Source organism: Gopherus evgoodei, chromosome 4 (genome assembly GCF_007399415.2).
Source record: "Gopherus evgoodei ecotype Sinaloan lineage chromosome 4, rGopEvg1_v1.p, whole genome shotgun sequence".
NCBI lineage: Eukaryota > Metazoa > Chordata > Testudines > Testudinidae > Gopherus > Gopherus evgoodei.
Window position 1 is genome coordinate 81231110 of NC_044325.1, and position 17308 is coordinate 81248417.

General features: G+C 39.1%; 1 protein-coding gene across 5 annotated transcripts in view; it reads left to right on the forward strand.

The window, feature by feature from the left end:
* LRRC4C (leucine rich repeat containing 4C) overlaps positions 1 to 17308 on the forward strand; it is a 900227-nt gene that overhangs the window by 530203 nt on the left and 352716 nt on the right. For all 5 annotated transcript variants that reach the window (XR_004000053.1, XM_030560004.1, XM_030560005.1 and 2 more), the window contains one exon: positions 3195 to 3326. The gene's annotated coding sequence lies outside the window, so the exon portion shown is untranslated. The remainder of the gene's footprint in view (positions 1 to 3194; positions 3327 to 17308) is intronic.

The window sequence follows — 17308 nt, forward strand, 5'->3', positions numbered from 1 at the left end:
GAAAATCTCAGACTAAAAGGGGGTTTCTTTGTTTTCATTCAAGCAAAAAAAGTATTATCTTCCCATCACTTTGGCATTCTTAATATCAAGGGACAATGATGAATATCATTATAACAACAGGATTTAATATCTTATTCGAGGAAGGGAAAATGTGTGAATTTGTATGGCAGTCAGGTTTGCATCTGATCCATTTCTATTCTTCATTTGTGTTCATTTGTCAGAGGCGCTGTATAACATCCTTGCAGGAGATGAAATACCAATGGCAGATACATCTAATAAAAGATTTGAAATTCATTTATGCTTTAATAAAACAATATTGAAAGATGAAATATACCTTCCTGTTCCCTGCTGGCAGGCTGGCTCTCATAATTTTGCATTACACATAATATATGTTACAGGATCATTTTCTAATAACCTTTCCTTGGCTTCACTTTTTGCTTTGGTTTCAAATGGAAGTGGAATGTCTAACATGGGACCAAACCCTGGTCCATGCACAGAGCCTGAGTAAACTGGTTGTCTGCAGGAGAAGTTTTTGGGAGAATCTTGTCCCCCAAACCTTGGAATGTAAACTTTGCAGCAGCTGCTCTGTATATATGGGTAGGATAGATTAGCATGTGGTGTGGCCCATGAATTGATGTGATCATGGATACACTTGGACATACCCCCTTCCTCACTGAGCTATTTTCTCACCCTAAATCTTCCTTGTTTGTAATGGCAGATTATTTCTCTCATTGTAAATAGAAGAGTGGCTGCTCAAGTAGGCGTCTGAGTGCATTTAACCAGTAATATGTTTTTTTAAGCTATGCCTTATGAAAATGCCCATTGCAAATAATAAACTGGTTTCTGTGAGTTCCATTTAGCAACCAGGCTTTAGAGCAATGGGTACTATAGGTACAGCTCTTCTAGTAGAAACTACAACAGGTCAGTAGCAATCAACAGTGAACAGAGGAAACCGAATGAAGAATTCTAATAGAGTTCATTAATATTTGCACTAGAGCAAGCTATAATAATAAGGGCAGTCAATGATCAAACTCGATTCTCCAGGATATATGATGATGATGTGTAGAAAAGAGGGTGGTTAGTGTGGTCAGAAAATATTTTTCCATGTTAAACATTGCACATTAGGTAGATGCATTTTCTGCTTCCCTGGAAATACTAGGTGTTGGCCATTGTTTGAAATATAAGGATACAAGATGTGATGTGCCAGTGATGAAAACCAGCATGGCAATTCTTATATTTCCAAGGAAAACAAAGCAAAAATATTAGTATGTCTTGGATAATACAAACAGATCTGAGTTAAATAGAGTCTCATAGACTTTAAGGTCAGAAAGGATAAATTACACCCTCAGCCAGTTCACAGATGACACTAAGCTGGGGGGAGAGGTAGATATGCTGGAGTGTAGGAACAAATTGGAGGATTGGGCCAAAATAAATCTGATGAGGTTCAACAAGGACAAGTGCAGACTCGTGCACTTAGGAAGGAAGAATCCCATGCACTGCTACAGGCTGGGGACCGACTGGCTAAGCAGCAGTTCTGCAGAAAAGGACCGGGGGATTATGGTGGATGAGAAGTTGCATGTGAGTCAGCAGTGTGCCCTTGTTGTCAAGAAGGCCAATGGCATATTGGGCTGTATTAGTAGGAGCACTGCCTGCAGATCGAGGGAAGTGATTATTCCCCTCTATTCAGCAATGGTGAGGCCACATCTGGAGTATTTTGTCCAGTTCTGGGGGCACCACTACAGAAAGGATGTGGACAAATTGGAGAGAGTCCAGCGGAGGGCAATGAAAATGATTAGGGGGTGGAGCACATGACTTACGAGGAGAGAATGAGGGAACTGGGGTTATTCAGTCTGCAGAAAAGAAGAGTGAGGGGGGATTTGATAGAAGCCTTCAACTACCTGAAGGGGGTTCCAAAGAGGATGGAGCTAGGCTGTTCTCAGATGACCAAAAAAGAAGCAATGGTCTCAAGTTGCACTGGGGGAGGTCTAGGTTGGATATTAGGAAATACTATTTCACTAGGAGGATGGTGAATGACTGGAATGGGTTTACCTGGGGAGGTGGTAGAAACTCCATCCTTAGAGGTTTTTAAGGCCCAGCTTGACAAAGCCCTGGCTGAAATGTTTTAGTTGGTGTTGGTCCTGCTTTAAGCAGGGGATTAGACTAAATGACCTCCTAAGGTCTCTTCCAACCCTAATATTCTATGACCATTGTGATCATCTAGTCTGACCTCCTGCACATTGCAGGCCACAGAACCTCTCCTCAAGTTACAGAGAATTCACCACTGACATTAGTTTAAACCTGCAAATGAGCCATGCCCCATGCTGCAGAGGAAGATGACACCTCCTCCAGGGTCTCTGCCAATCTGATGCGGGGAAAAATTCCTTCTCATTCCCAAATATGGTGATCAATTAGATCCTGAGCATGTGGGCAAGACCTATCAGGCAGATACTCAGTAGAGAATTATCTATAGTAATTCAGCCCTCCTCATCTAGTGTCCAGTCTCCAGCCATTGGAGACTTTTGCTACTGGAAGTTGCCAATGTGCCCACATGCCATCATAGGCAGTACCTTCATACCACCACCTCCATAAACTTAACAAACTCAGTCTTGAATCCAGTTAGGATTTTTGCCCCCACTGCTCCCCTTGGAAGGCTGTTCCAGAACTTTACTCCTCTGATGGTTAGAAACCTTTGCCTAATTTCAAGCCTAAAATTGTTGACATCTATTTGTTCTTGTGTCCACATTGGCACTTAACTTAAATAACTCCTCTTCCATAGTGGAGACAGAGGGGCAGAAAGGAGCAAATGGTTTGCTAAGCCACAATGTGGGGAGGAATGTGGCACAACCATGGATGGGAATGAGGCAGGACCTCAGGCGGAAGGGGCCACTTGCAGTGTCCTATGGTCCCAGGAAACCTTGATCAATCTCTGCTTTTAAGAAAACAAATCAATAAACATAAAAACTGTACTTCAAATTGAAGGAGTTATTTTTCATTTCCTGTCCTAAAAAAAATGTTAGATACAGCTGCTGTCAAAATAATCTTGCTGAATTTCATTCCACAGGCATCTGCATTTCAGTAGTGGGTTAGGAAATTTCCACACTTACTGACTGTGTTCTGGGGTCCATCAGGATGAAAAGCTCTGTATACATAAAGTGCAATTATTCTTTCTTTTTTTATACCCTTTTTTGACATAGGTCACCAGAGGAGCAGGAATGGCCATGAAATTTGTTGCTAGGAAATATCCTAACAACATGACTTGCCAATGAGAAAGAAAGTGGAATTCACTTTGGCAAAGAAGAGAATGTCCAATGAATGACCAACTACAGGTAAACTGAAAGTCATCTTCGTTCATATACCCTTAAGATGTACTGATGTTGTATGTCTAGTTAGATCTAACATCTCCATCCCACACATCACTGTGTTTACCCAAGGTCTTGTTCACTGCAACCATATTTTTGTTCTTATTTTCAATAAGTGAAAAATGATTGTGGTGCTGGTGATTTATTCCTGTAATGGGTGTCCAATTGACCCTCAAAGTGATATTTTTAGGCATCTCACTGGGAGCTGAAACAACAAGAGATTGAAGTGCTTAGGATTCATCTTCATGAATCTTGCAAATGGACTTTGTTTTGCTGACGGCATTCTGTGTTCTGTATGTGGGTGCCAATTGTATCTTAATATGGAACAAAGTGTTTTGGAAAATTGTCTATTTTTGAGAGGCAGGCTTTGGCAACTCAGTGCTGCAGTGAAATGAAAATGTTTTCTGTTAGCCTGACATAGATGCTGCTGCATTTTAATCAAGAGCAGGAGGTAATTCAAAGTCATATGTGGAGTTTTCAAATCAGATGACTTCCTCTGAGATCTGTGGTGACCTCAGAAATGTGCACTGTTATATGCTGTGTCGAGAGAAATAACACACACGCCACTGTAGAATATGGGAGGCTACGAACCAGAATTTCTCAATCTTTTTTAGTGCCAGATCTGTAGTAACCAACATTACCCATAGCTAATGAGAATGGATTTCACTTTGGGAAGGGGTCCAATGGACCTATTGTACTTGGATTTCCAGAAGCCTTTGACAAGGTCCCTCACCAAAGGCTCTTATGTAAATTAAGTGGTCATGGCATAAGAGGGAAGATCCTTTCATGGATTAAGAACTGGTTAAAAAACAGGGAACAAAGGGTAGGAATAACTGGTAAATTTTCAGAATGGAGAGGGATAACTAGTGGTGTTCCCCAAGGGTCAGTCCTAGGACCAATCCTATTCAACTTATTCATAAATGATCTGGAAAAAGGGGTAAAAAGTTTGGTGGCAAAGTTTGCAGGTGATAAAGTTTGCAGATGATACTAAACTGTTCAAGACAGTTAAGACTAAAGCAAACTGTGAAGAACTTCAAAAAGATCTCACAAAACTAAGTGATTGGGCAACAAAATGGCAAATGAAATTTAATGTGGATAAAGTAAGGCACATCGGGAAAAATAACCCCAACTATACATACAATATGATGGGGTATAATTTAGCTATAACTAATCAGGAAAGAGATCTTGGAGTCATCGTGGATAGTTCTCTGAAGACATCCACGCAGTGTGTAGCGACAATCAAAAAAGCAAACAGTATGTTAGGAATCATTAAAAAGGGGATAGAGAATAAGACAGAGAATATCTTATTGCCCTTATATAAATCCATGGTACGCCCACATCTTGAATACTGCTTACAGATGTGGTATCCTCATGTGAAAAAAGATATACTGGCATTAGAAAAGGTTCAGAGAAGGGAAAATAAAATGATTAGGGCTTTGGAACGGGTCCCATATGAGGAGAGATTAAAGAGGTTAGGACTTTACAGCTTGGAAAAGAGGAGACTAAGAAGGGATATGATAGAGGTATATAAAATCATGAGTGAGGAGGAGAAAGAGAATAAGGAAAAGTTATTTACTTGTTCCGATAATATAAGAACTAGGGGCTACCAAATTAAATTAATGGGCAACAGGTTTAAAACAAATAAAAGGAAGTTCTTCTTCACACAGCACACAGTCAAGCTGTGGAACTCCTTACCTGAGGAGGTTGTGAAGGCTAGGACTATAACAGGGTTTAAAAGAGAACTGGATAAATTCATGAAGGTTAAGTCCATTAATGGCTATTAACCATGATGGGTAAGGAATGGTATCCCTAGCCTCTGTTTGTCAGAGGGTGGTGACAGATGGCAGGAGAGAGATCACTTGATCATTACCTGTTAGGTTCACTCCATCTGGGACACCTGGCATTGATCACTGTCAGTAAACAGGATACTGGGCTGGATGGACCTTTGGTGTGACCCAGTACAGCCATTCTTACATTCTTATGCTCTAACCAGAGTTCTTAATTTAGTAAATATGAATATTATTAAATAGAATTTATGAAAACTTCTATGTAGTTTTTGGGTAAGTTGTGGGGCATGATATCAGAACAAATCTAATATGATGATTTTAGGACAATCTGCTGTTCTGGGTTTGTATAGCTTCTAGAGTAATGGCATCATGGTCCATGATTAGGATTTCTATGGTAATGCAAATTATATAGTAAATGTTTCATCCTTTGACTACAGAAACCTCTGAAAGACAGTACATCTGACGCTTCACTGTCTGCAGCTTGTATAATCACTTATACTGCATCCACTTTTCACAGATGTAACACCAGGTCAGAATAGGAACAATTTATATTTACTTTGCATAGAGATAAATGACTATTCTAACTTTAAGGCAGGGGAGGATCAGGCTTTTATTAGAGGGAGCCCCCAGTGCTTATGAGTTTGTTTTGTGCGTGTGTTTGTGTGTGAGCTCCACAGTCCTCTCTCTTGACTAAAGGATTCTAGAAACATGTGGGAATAAATAGAAATAAAGAGACTAATGGAGAAATATTTTAAGTAATTACTGAACAGTACTGGCAACTATTGGCAACAGGCTGGTAAAGGAATACTTTGAAATAAACCACAACAACAACAACAACAGTTTTGCGTCCCATAGGTTTCTTAAATAAAGTTCTTCCATCCACATATATACACACTTCACATCATAGGTGCATAATTTCATAGCAATGAAGCTGAGAGCAAAGGAAGAGAAGTTGTTTAGTTATGTAGCATGCAATGCTGTTGAATGTTTAGAGGTTATCTTTCTGGCAAATTATCCCACTAAGTACAACAGTGACTCTCACATATTTTGGACTGTGGTAAGAGACTCTTTGGGAACATCAATTAGTGTTTTAACACAATGAAATCAAGGACTTTTCAATGCTGGCGGTAGGGATGAAACTGAGTAAATATCAACTGGCTTGGAATTTGGGTACAGTAAATGAACCCCTAAGAATGATGAATGTTGTAAGATAATTCCCAAAGCTAAAGAAGTGAGAAGAATGAATGGGGATGGTAATGGAGAGTAGACTGATTTTTGTGTGTGGTTCTTTCCACCCCTGTGGAGAAAAAACTAAATAAAAATTTGCTGTGCACTGTAGATGCTTACTATAATATTTCCAGTTATTTTTCTCTTGAGGAAATGCCTCAGGCAAAATGCTTGTCACCATCCTGCTGTGGTGGAGCCTTGCTTTTCTATTTGTGTGCTTTGCTACTTCAGTTTGTTGCCTGCTCACTTCCCCCAAGAATTCTTCCCTGCCTGAGATTTTTTTTTTTATGGGTAACACACTCAGGCTGTAAAATATAAAGAATGGAAAACCAGTGATCTTGACCTCACCATGAACGTTTCTATGTTTACCTCAAAATATCATAGACCTGCGTGGGTGTTGGAGGGTGATGAGCACCTCTAAGGGTGGAACCCATCAGACATGGCTTTTCATAAGTCCATGATTCCAAGTCAATATTTCTTGAGGTGCCTAAGGAAATTAAGATTCCGAAGGGAAGTGTGTTGTGTAATGCTAACATTAATGGAGATTCTTCTTCAGCTCAAGTAGTAGGGTCCTAAGCTTTTAGAAAAGGAACATCATAATCTATCCCTCAATGACTAAGAAGTTTTGAAGGGCTATAGTAACAACTGTGAAGTCCTAGGCTGCACTTACAATATTTAAGATAGAGTGAAATAAATACTCTTTTAATGAAGCCATTTTTCCATGGACCCTCTAAATGAAGTTCACCATATCCCTATTCATTCTAAGCAGGTTCCACTGTAATTACAAAGAAAACTTGGATTTGTAACAAATTTTAATTGTAAAAAAATACAACTATGAACTGATGTTCACATCCATCAGTTAGTCAGTGCTACTACAGTAACAGCAGTATGGTTTTAACCACATTCCTTCATAACAATTTTCTCTCACACACACAAGGTATTATTCTCCTTATGTGGGTTATCCTAGGGGAAATAAAAGTTTTACAACTTCCTTTCTAGAGAATTTTCATATCTTTTGAAAATAAAAGCAAAGTCATTTATAAATTCCAAGAAAAATGAAACAACAAACTCCTCCTTTTAAGAATTGGCCCACCTACCAGTCGCTTGGCAAGATTTCCTCCATCTCAGAAATGTTTCAGAGAGCCCTTAGGCAGAATTATATCAGTCTGTTCCATCATCTCAGAAGATGAAGAGGTGTGCTGTAGGCATTTTTCTCTGAGGGGTCGTATTTAGCATTGACTCTCAAAAGTCTGGGTAAATAACCTTTCTCCAGGGAAGAGAGGGCTAAAACTCCAAATACTTTTTGGCAAAAAAAAATCTCCCTTGTACAATATATCAATACATTTAATTTTCAACAAATTTCATGTCATGCCTGGAAAATGAATTAAACCTACTCTGCCCAAGCCCTAAAGATATTACCATATTTCATGCTATCTTTACTTAGGCAAAATTGCAGTGAACTTGTTTGAGAATTTTGAGTGAGTAAGGATCTGAGGATTAGGCTGCTTGTGAGTATTGCACTGTGAGACAAGCAGAAATTATTCCAGCAGTTTCAGGTATACTACAAATGCCAATTGTTAGTTCAAACTGATTATTCTGTATTTATTGGCATTGTAACCCAGCTAATATATCCCCCAAATCCTCAATGCAACACAGAAAAAAATAGTTACAGATACTCTCTACGAAAAACATTGATAATGTTGCTGAATTAATTTACTTTGGATGGCCTAGAGATTCATCCTTTAGATTATTCTGAATTGGTTCTGGAACTATTTGTCTTTATCCAATAGGTATTCATTACCCTGAGCAGACTATACTCTGGATAGGGAGATTTACCTGGCCATGAACATATGCCCTTTCCAGCCAGTGAAGTTAAGAAGACTATTTTAGCAACAGCTCCCAGTTTTCAGAGCTAGTGTAAACCTCATTAATTTTTATGGTGGCTCAGTGGTTATTGAACTATAGATGTCTGAAACAGAAAATGTCATAGTACTATTGACTTTGAAGGAAGAAAAAGGTAAAGAGAAAACAGGAAGTAGGAGGGTTGAAAGTCTAAATGCTTGAAGCCAAAATCTGCTAGTTTATACTCGTATAACTTAATTCCAGCTCAACATTCAACTCTTTATCTCAGTGAAGTTACTCTTTATATAATCAGTGTAAACGAAAACAGAAATTCAGCTTTATTTTTGGGATAAATTGTCAAAACATATTCCAAGTTAAACTCAATCAGTGTCACTTTGAAACTCAGCACTTTAAATTTCAAGGAGGATTGTGCAAGCATTCTTTAGTATGAGTTCTCTTGAGCTCACATCTTTTGAGTTTGGTTTGGAGGCATTTGATTCAAACAATCCAAAGTGTTTCCAGAGCCATCATGTTTTGCCCAGTTTCACCTGGAACCATAAATACCTCCCTGTCATCCTCTTCCATAGGAGAGAGATGAATCAGACCATGTTCATCAATATAGGTTGAAAACCTCTGGCAAACCTTACATATGTTTTCAATTCATAATGAACCTTAACAACAGTCGAGCTTTTCATGTTTTGGTTTGTTACAAATTTCTTCTCTTTTTATTAAAATCTGAACTCTTTTTAACTCTCAAATTCAAATGATGGCTGAAATAATTGAAATATCCTGAAGATGCTTCAGATGTCCTTCAGTTATGTCACATCAAAAGTCTCACTTTAAGAAATATCTGAAGTAATCTTTTTGCTGACAAAATATCCACAGGAACAGTAACCCAATAGAGAAATATTCTCTCTTTTTTTTTTAACCTTGCAGTGTGCCCTCTTCATATAAATGAGATTTTTTTTATTGTCATGAGAGGTGAGGTTTTCATAGTACAATAGAGATTAATGGAATCTGTGAGTCTAAATCTCCTGGGTGGCTTTGAAAACATCAGCCTAAATCTGTGTGCATGTTTATCCTTATTGTAATATAGAAGGTGCATGGATACATTTTAGTGGTTTCAGTTCTAAGGTGTGGCATGAATATACCTTTAATGGCTTGTAATTAGGAACATCAGTAGGACTCACCATAAAAGGAAAATTGTGAAGGAGACATAATATGAGTGCTGAGTTCTATAACCCAAAAATAAGTTAAACTGAAATTTACTTATCTGTGTGGCTTGGCAAATATCACAATATAGTGACACATTGAGAATTTCTTACAGTGGCAATCCAGCCTGTGATGCAAAATGTTCTCCCACTGAATGACAGCAGATGCACCAGTAACTTTACTAGGTAGAAGTTTAGTGACCACATTAGGGCCATATCCTCCCCACTCCCAGCATTGGGTCAACTGCCCCTCATCATTCTCTGATTGCTTGATGGGAGATCTGCTGTGGATTGAGGAGTATATATGGACCTTCCTTTGCAGGCTCAGTCCTGGCCCAGCATTTGAAATAAATTGCCCTGAGTTTCAGAAGTACTGAGAACCCTAGCGTTCCCACAGACATCAGGGGAACTGCAGGTGCTCAGCACCTCTGAAAATCAGGCCCAGAATGACACTGGCGCCTCTGCCCTGGGTTAGAGCTCTCTGAGTAAGGGGCTTCAGCAGTGATTGGCATGGGGCAGAGTAAAGCAACTAGGACGATCATGATGGAGGCTGGAACTCTGTTCTCATCTCACACTTGTGGGAAAGACAGGCCTTCAGACACCCCCTCCCCCCTGCATTGCACTTTCCAGCCCAGGAGCAAGGAACCATTTCACACCTTAGCGCTGCGGGGAGCTGAAGCCCAGAACAGGGAAGTAACTTCCCTGAAGTCATCCAGTGAGTTGGTTCCAAGGTGGAGAATAGAAGCCAGATCCCAACTCCCAGCTCTGTGCTCTGATCCCCAAAACAGCCCTTTCCACATCCATGAGGGTGCGGGGGTAGGAGGGTCTCTAGCCATGTGCAGGAGACCCAAGGCCATTTATTTTCATTAAATATGTAGACTAAATAATGAAATTACTAAATTTTCAAGCCAAATGTGTATTAATTCTAATGAACAATACCACATTATGCACTATTCATTTTTGAAAGTTTATAATAAGTGATGCTCGAGAGGGAGAGGGGGCTCAAGGTGGAAGTTTTGCATAGGGCACAAAATATCTTTGCACCGGCCCTGTGCCTGAGTTGTTCAGTGGTGGGCCTAATGTGTTTCCAGGTCATCACAGTAGACACTGCATGATGCGGCTAGCAACTTTCACAGTAACTGAGATATTTCTATCCAAGAGTGATTGCTATTAACAGGTGACAATTATTATTTAAAATTGATATTGCAGTAGGATGTGGGATCACCTTCTGGGCTGAGTGTTAGATGATGTACAAACATATATGAAGACACAGTCCTTGCACCAGCGCGATTACTACTCAGAACTGTTGTCACTGTACAAGAGACAAAAAGAAAATTTCAAATATTGTGAATAGAAAAAATAGTTACTAACACCTTCCATTTTTGTTGCTGGGTGACTCAAACTCTATTTCATCTAGATTGCACACACACAATATTAGCACCTAAAAACTAGTCGTCCAGGTCACTTCAAACAAGTGCCACTCAAGCTTCATACCACACCACACAACTCCTGTAGTCTGTATGCAACTATTTTATAAATATTTTTTAGCATTGTTTGTTTGTTCGTTCATTCATTGACTACTTTTCATATGTGGTTGCCTACAGGTTTCCTTTATTGCCACAAGTGCAAGTGTACAGGCCCTGGAGGGAGAGGGAAATTCTAATTCATGTGTTTTATAGGCCTCTAAAAATAACTGGAAATAGATATCTATTCAGGTGCAATATCTTGGTCCTTCCCAGGGATATATAGAGCAAATGTGTTCAGTTGAAGGAAGGGAATCTCCTCTTCCCCACATTTCTAGCTCTTCAGAGTTACAGGATGTAATTCTCCTGAATACAGGATTGCTGATTTCCAAGCTAGGACTTTGGATAGCTATAAGGTTAGGGAGAAATGCCACAGTTAAGGGGAAGAGCATGAAACTTTTTCTGGCATGTTGTTTTAAAATACAATGGTTTGAGGCTGCTCAGAAGGTTAGAAATAGACACTGTAAAGATAGATTACTGGGCAGAGTGCAGGTCAGGGGTTTAAAGGTGCATGATAAATGCACTTTATCATGTAAAAATGACCACATATGATCTATGTTTTTGTAAGGCTGGGGAGGGCCTTTCTGGAAGATTACTTTAACTGCCTTGGTTGCTATATTTGATTTAATAAATGTGGTTTAGATTTTTTTTCTAACTTTACAGAGATTACTGATGGGGCAATACATCTAAATTATCCAATGCGTATTATATTTTTGTACATTGAAGTTAGTTTTGAGGAGATTCATAGTAAAGAAAATAAGAAACAAAACCCCATATAAATATAAGCTACACCATTCTCACTTAATATTGGAGGTCTGTGATGAATTGCACGACCTGTATAAGTCAGACCTCTGAGCAAGACTGACGTATTACTGGTAATATCCTGTGGGAAAATGTACAGTGTAGTAAGGTAATAATATCCCTACCTGGAAGTAAAGGTCACATACAATAGCAAATGCCAAGAAATAATCATGGATTTTTTTTTAGAGCTTAGTGGGTCAGTAAGACCTCGGTAGACTTAGGTATTTCTTCAGCTTTGCAAGAATGTAGGACAGGGAGTTTTAAGGAATTGAAGGTAAAGTGCGAACAAATGTTTTACTAGCCTGAGCGAATATAGCTTGCTCATCTAGGAGGATGTTTTGGGTTAGGAAATTCAGTTTTATCACTGTTTTTTCTTTGTAATTATACAATAATTGTCCTGATTTGCAGAGGTGCTGATCATCCACAAATATAGTTATTGTCAATAGGAGTTACAGGTGTTCACTGCCTTTTGAAAATCAGTTCTTATGTTATATGGTATTTTAGGGACATATGTTTTAAAGTGGCCATATATTTAAAATTGTTCTGAGGCACTGGATTGCCCAACTGAAAGGTATGGATGCAGAAACTTTTCCCATTAGGTCACCCTATTGCCACCTGCAAAATAGTAATAAAAGTAAGTGGCACTGACAGTTGTTCACTGACCTTTGTTAAAGAGTTAGTGGGTCTCACTACAGTTTCAGATGGGTGGATGTTCATATCACAAAAATAACCACTATACATAATTGGCGCTAGGTTGGCCCTTGCTGCTAGTCTCTGCAGAGAGGCCAAATGGAAGAATGGATAGTGAGGTAATATCTTCTTCCAAGTGTTCGTGGTGTACACCTAAGTGTTGAGTCATATTGGCATGAGGGAAATTAGCAGTGCCATTGCCTATGCTATGCTTGGATAAATAGAGAATTTCAGTGACCAAGGCTGTCAATCCTGCAGTGCCTTTCATGATAATTATAAATAGCCCAGCTACCATAATTGCTCTTGTAAGCATATTGATTGAAATACACACCATTACTTATATACAGAAATATGTGAATGCTTCTGTTCATGTTTGTGTGTTTGCAAAACATAACATTACTATCAGAAAACCATTATCCTCTGCCTTCCGTTTTGATGATCAAATACTTTTTCAGTATGAAATTTCAGTTTGTCAAGTTTTCATCTAAATCTAACCCATGTCTTTACATCCTCCCTTATAGAAATTGTTCTACCTTGATTTTGAGCAGAATCTTTTTGCTCTCAAAAACCTGACTTACCATGGAATGCTGTTGTGTTGTGTTTTTTTTCTCCTCCGGGTCATGAGGTGATGGATGGATAACATATCTAAGATAACAACCTTTCCTATCCACCTCCATCCAGACTGTCTTCATGTCAATCTCCATTACTGCAACATTCTTCTCTCTGGCCTTGACAAATGCAATATTGTCACATTCATATCCATTCAGAATGCTGCTGAAAAGATCATTGCCCTTGCTTGTCACTTTGACCATGTTATCCCTCTCATTGAATCCCTCCACTTGCTCCCTCTATTGCATCAAACATAAACTACTTGTCTTCACTTTCAAGGCCCTTAATGGTCTATTGCCGACCTTCCATCATGTCTACCAAAAAAGTTGACAATGATTAGGCCACTAGTGTGCTGAGAACACTGGCCATTATTGTTTTCTCATGCTCCCCTCTTGGCAGCATCCATCTGATCTCTTTTATCTTATAATTAGTTGTAAGCTCTACAGGGCAAGGACAGTCTTTTTGTTCTATTTGTACAGTGCCTAGCACGATAGAGTCCTGAGCCATGATTAGCACGCCTAGGCATTACGGTAATACAAATAGTAGTAGTAGTAACAATAATAATAATAATGACAGACACTTCTTATTTGTTATTTTCTGATAGGATGTGAAGATTGCCTATGTTTGATTTTGGGGATACAATTAAATGCAGATAGCTTATCTTAGAGGAAAGTACTTCTAAGGTAATCACAAAAAGAAAACCCAGGCTGTCAATTAAAGCTCTTTGATATTCCAAAAGAATCTTCTGAACCATCTAGACAAAAAAAAAAGTATCATCTGTCAAACTAAACTATGTCTAAATGCTGGAGGGAGATGAAATATCTGTTGGTATACGCCATAAAGCTGTATCTCAGTCTGTCACTATAAGAATCAGAAAGCTTGGAACTTTGATAGATATGATCTATACTGGACCATCTAATGGAACAGTAGTAACAAATTATTGTTAGCAAGGGCTTTCAGGGCCTTATCTAACTCCCACTGAAGTTAGTGGAAGTCTTTCTGTAAAATTATATCTGACTATCCTTTTAGTCATCTCTCTATTTCAGGGTTTTATATACTATCAATACCCAACCTAAACTCTTAGGTTTAATCTGTGTATCTCTATATTACTTGTGTTTGTGAAGCACTGACAGTGTCATTGGCAGTTCATGCTACTATATAAATAGAATGTTGTATTTTACTTTATTATGTTAACCTATGTTGTTCATCCTGTCTCTTGACCAATGAAAGGGAGTTTTTTCTTACTCACTGTATTTAAGACTCCTTGTTAAAAATAGTTGGTTACTATTCTATAATTCTATGGTTCTTTAGAGGCTGTATTAATGGGTATTAAGAGTTTTCAGTATTTCTCAGGTGCTAAGCACCTTAGAGGATTTGGCCATAAGATACCTTTGCTTACAGGTGTGCTAAAGTGAAGAAAGCAATTAAAGCTGATCTTGCATAATATATTTTTGGTACACTGTCAGTGCTATTGGGTGATATCTAGGTGACACTGAATATCACTCATGAGATTAATTCAGTAAGCATAATACTGGAGTAATACTACTAAGTCTCATTCTTTAAACTTCTAAACTATGACAAAGAAACAGATTCTTGGGGGGGATGGGAGGTGGGATGATTCTCTTCCTCTACCCCTAGCCAAATGCAGCATTCTGGCATCCAAAAAGTTGTAATTCTGTTTCTTCATTGTCAGTTGTTGTTCGTGTGAGATATAGCTGACCTAGCAAGAACATGTGGGGTAAATTATCTCTTGATGTGCAAGCTTTTCCCCAGGGCAGGTAGAGTCTGCTAGTTGCATTTGTAACTCCTATTCTAGAAGTACTTTCCTCTCTCTGTGTTGCCCAATATGTCTTGATTTAATAGTTTATCCATCAAAAGTTACTATGGCTTCCCAATGTCACTTTTTTTCTTCTGTAGAATCCTGCATGTTGACACTAATGCAATAAGAGGAACTGTTCTTTACTAGAACATCTTTGTACCATTGATGTTCCTTTGATCTTTTAACCATTTCTCTTTTAATCACAAGACTTTCTTTGGGAAGCTGGAGTCCTCCAGATAAAGTCTTCAGAGGCTTTTATAGCAACATTTTACTCTTTATTTGAACAGTTTTCCATAGTTTAAATAATTAAGCCTTTAAACACACATTTTCAGTAAGGTAAGCATTATAATCCCCATTTTAGAGATAGAGAAATGTGAAATAATCTCCAGATGTTAAATAGTAAGTCACACAATTGATATGGCAGAGTTGAGGACAGAACCCATCTTGTATCTCCCAGTACTATAATTTTGTCAGTAGGTCATATATTCTCTCATGGGAACCTAAATTTCTTAGGAGATTGGTAATGGGTCATGAAGTTTTTCACTTGTTCATATCCAGCCTGTAAAGAAATGAGCAGTCCCTTTCATGACTTCTTAAACCACAACTTAGGGAGACAGGCTGTATGGTTAGACTGAGAAATGCAGAGCCTTAGAAGAATTACAGAATTTGTGTTTATCCAATAGTTTAAAACAGAACTCCTTTTATACACATTACAACTGATTGCTTCCTGTCTTTTCTCTACCATGAATGATGCTACACATTCCAACTTTTGAGGGACGCAGTCATTACACTCTGTTGGATATGTAGTCAGGGCTGTCTCCAGCTTTTTTGCTGCCCCAAGCGGCGAAAAAAAAAGAAGAAAGAAAAACCCGATTGAGCTGCTGCTGAATTGCCGCTGAAGAGAAAGAGAGGGACTGAGGACCCAACGCCGAATTGCTGCCACAGACCCAGACTTGCCGCCCCAATAACAGACGGAGTGCTGCCCCTTTCTATTGGCTGCCCCAGGCACCTGCTTCCTTAGCTGGTACCTTGAGCCAGCTCTGTATGCAGTGGCTTATGTGAAATGAGTTCCTGGTCTCACTCCAGTTTCTAATGGACACATGTACACATCACAGGTAACACTAGGTGGGACCCTCATTGAAGACTCATGAGAGAAGCCATGGGATAAATAGAATATCAAAGCTGAACCATTTTTTCATCCTTAGAGGGGTTCCCTGTAGATGAGGGTTGAGATGAACTCACAGGATATTGTTCGGGGATGCTTGCACTGCCCTTGCAATTGCTGTCTCTTATGAATGGAGCAAAAGCTTACAATGTTTGACTGTTAAAAACTTTATATTTAAGTAAACCAAAGATGAGCTTTGTGACCAGGTATGCACTGAGCCTATCTTGCACCAGACGCCTTGCCTAAGTCTGAGAAGGCTCATCTCTGTCATACCCCTAAGCCTGCATCTCATTCACTGCATTGTTAGCCTGTAGAAATCTAGAACAAAAGCACTATGTAACATGTAAGGTTTTGTTATTAGATGGCTTGTTTTTACAAAGATATGTATATAGTAGAAATAGTGTGCTAAGTGCTGTACAGATGTGTTACGGAGAGAAGATCTGTGCCTTGAAAAGCTTACAGTGATGATAGACAATGTGCAGTGAGAGGATGGACAGTGGAGCTACAGAGGAAAAAAGCATACGTCTTAGTGCTGTGATTTTTGTGGAGTAGAGGCAAAGTGATTAAAGATTTTCCACTGCTTATCTTGGTCAACACAAGATATTAGTTTCAAGAATCCACTTAAGACAACAAATCAAACCACTCCACCTAATTGCAGACGGTGCTTTTGCAACATTTTCCCTCTTCAGTGGTTTAGCAGGGTAAATTCATGGCTTGTTTTAGACCACGTGCCGATTGCTCGCTCACACTGAATTTCACTGAGTTCTCTACGCAGCCCGAGGCTTGTTAAAACTCAGTCAGCTCTAGCCTATCTAGAGCAGAGAGGAGGAGGAGGAGGAAAATATATAGCATGAGATTCTGCAAGAGATATTTCAGCTCCTTTCTGGAAGAAAGTTTGCAGCGTTAGCAGCGTGCTCCCCTCACTGTGGAGTTTCACTTGAGGGATTGCACGGGCAGATTAGAGAATCAAGTGTCTTTTCCGCTATTCTCCAGATGGAGTCAAGTCAGGCTTGGTTGGTTGGCTGTTTGTTTATTATCATTTTAGTGCTTTGAGGAATTGCTCTTTCATTGAAACAGAATGCCTTCAATTATCTAGCATCCATTGATTCGAGGAAGTAAGGAACCCACTGTGAAATTGAGTGTAGTCACAGGGGTGAGGGCGTGCGTGTGAGAGAGAGAAACAGATTTTTAATTTCAAAATTCATTCAGTATAGCAAACAAGTATGCTGGGAAGGATGGGAAGAGAGAATGCCATTTAGGCTCTGAACTCCCCAG